Consider the following 2,144-nt stretch of genomic DNA (forward strand, 5'->3'; position numbering starts at 1 on the left):
ATGAGGCGGCCTGTGTGCAGCACATCCAGCTGGAGGACATCACAAACGAGAGATTCAATTGAGTCTCCCGTGAAAACCAAATTGATTTGCAAATGAGTGTATTTCTCGAAAACAGTGCAACCTTGGGTTCAAGTAGATCATGAAGTCGACGGTGACTCGGGGAATTCGCCCACCTGATGAGCCCCAAGAAGGGCGAAACCAGTCGTGGGCTGTCGAAGAGTTTTCAGCAACCTTGTGAGTAGTTTCCCTTAGGAATGCATCTAGTTATTTCGAATCTGGAAATATCAACTCAAGGATGAACTGAGTGCCCATCTCCTGAGGAGTGTACTGGCGTATACTACTGACGAAACGTGCTAGTAACATCTGGTCAAGGCAGTTTAAAGTACTGTTTTTGTGTATGATGCAAGGTTAATTTGGCAACTATTATTGTTATTCGCTCAGAAAGTATGTTTAGGGATGCTGACTTTCTCGAAGATTCTGTCCCAATGAATGAACGCTTCCATGTCCGATGGCTTGTTATCGTTTCATGTTAAACAGCTCCGCGTTTGAAGGTGCCTTTTGTTTTTCTTCTCAATGATAAGAGAAATCAGTTGCAAACGGTGATTCTCCCATACAGCGAGCAATTTAGGTGCAAAATTAAAGTGACCGCTTTACGGATCACGAAGAACCGATCCTTCTGTTCATATTTCAACTGTAAACACAAAGATTCTTCCCTAGAACAACTCTCTCTTGTGGTGGCCACGCTTTCTTGGGGGAACTTTCCAAACCGTTTTGAGTCCATCACAAAGGGACTGGACCTTACCATGGTGTGGTGGTTTGTTTACCTCGGTGACCAATTGAGCTATGATACTGGGGGGGAGGGTGTCCGCGCGACACTCACAGAGTCTCTCATACCAGGTTGGTCCATGGATAGAGGTCTGACGAACACAGTCTCCTGGCCCTCCGGGTTGGGGTTGGAACATGTGTGGCGACCTGTTTCATAAAAATGGTAATGTATTCGCATTTGCCGACAAACACCGCTGTCTTGTGGTTAGCTTTTGAGCCAAAGGCTTTGGTTGAGGGCCCTAATCGTCCTCCTGTCTAGGTGTGGGCGCCCTGACAGTATCCACCCCACGTACAACCATGATGCCTAAGTCTAACTCATGCCACATTGGCCGTCACGTGGTGCCATCAGCCGGGTCGCCTTACTTGCTGCATACAACCGGGGCAGGTAAGCGAAAACATGGTACTGCTACGGCAGTCGAGTGTCGCCGTCGTTGACGATGATGATGACGATGATGACCATTTTGAGTGATGCAGAGTACGATTAGTTCGGTGGTCTGGTCTGCTCTCCACTCGTCACATCCTCGTCCTTCTCCCGTTCAGACACTGAGTCCAAAGATATGAAGCTCTGTGCTCGAGTTCCAGCAGTACATATCCCTGCCCAGTCCGGAGGACATCGAGTACCTACAGGTGCCCTTACCAGCTTCACTGCTGAATTGAGAACCTTGAGTGAATATCCATCAGACTGAACATTGCCGATTCATAAATCTATGCTTTTAACGAGCCCTTTTCTGCTCAGTGTGTTACGTGCAGTCAATTGATACTGCCATGCTCAGAAAGCGGGTCGGACGCCGAGATGGTCTCTTCAGCTGAGCACACGATGGGCTTGCTTCGATACACCCCAAGAATCGTAGTGCGATATAGTAAAGGTCTTCAACGAAGCAGACAAATGAGTTAACTGGTCAGATATAGTTTCTGTGCAAAAGTGTGATCCACTCGGATGTGAAACTGGGTATTTTGGCTACATCAGGGTGGCGACCCGCCTGGTTAGTAATCGGTCCCATGTCAACCCGGAATAGCTCAGCGGTTAAACGGGGAACTAACGAACCGGAAGGTGCGTGCCTTTAATCAGCGGAAGTGTAACGATCAAGAACGGTACCCCCATCGGAGAACGTTGGTAGGAGGGACAATAAACAGTTTAAGTCAGGACGTTCTTCTACTGGCCGCCCAAATTTCGACTGTGAAAAAACACCTGTTTAACTTACCTTTTGTCCGGCTGATGTACTCATTTCTGTCATACTCAGCTGGATCGGAGGGCCAGTGGTCAAAATACGGTGTACCGTCACGTGATCCAGTGTTGTTCCTATAATTCCGCTGCGTGC

The 2,144-nt window shown here is 48.1% G+C and overlaps 1 protein-coding gene across 1 annotated transcript in view; it reads right to left on the reverse strand.

Moving 5' to 3' along the window:
* Window positions 1-2,144, reverse strand: part of T265_14067 (hypothetical protein) — a gene marked incomplete at both ends in the record, with an annotated part of 69,258 nt that overhangs the window by 3,095 nt on the left and 64,019 nt on the right. The window lies entirely within an intron of this gene.

This window comes from Opisthorchis viverrini, assembly GCF_000715545.1.
Source record: "Opisthorchis viverrini unplaced genomic scaffold opera_v5_136, whole genome shotgun sequence".
Taxonomy (NCBI): domain Eukaryota; kingdom Metazoa; phylum Platyhelminthes; class Trematoda; order Opisthorchiida; family Opisthorchiidae; genus Opisthorchis; species Opisthorchis viverrini.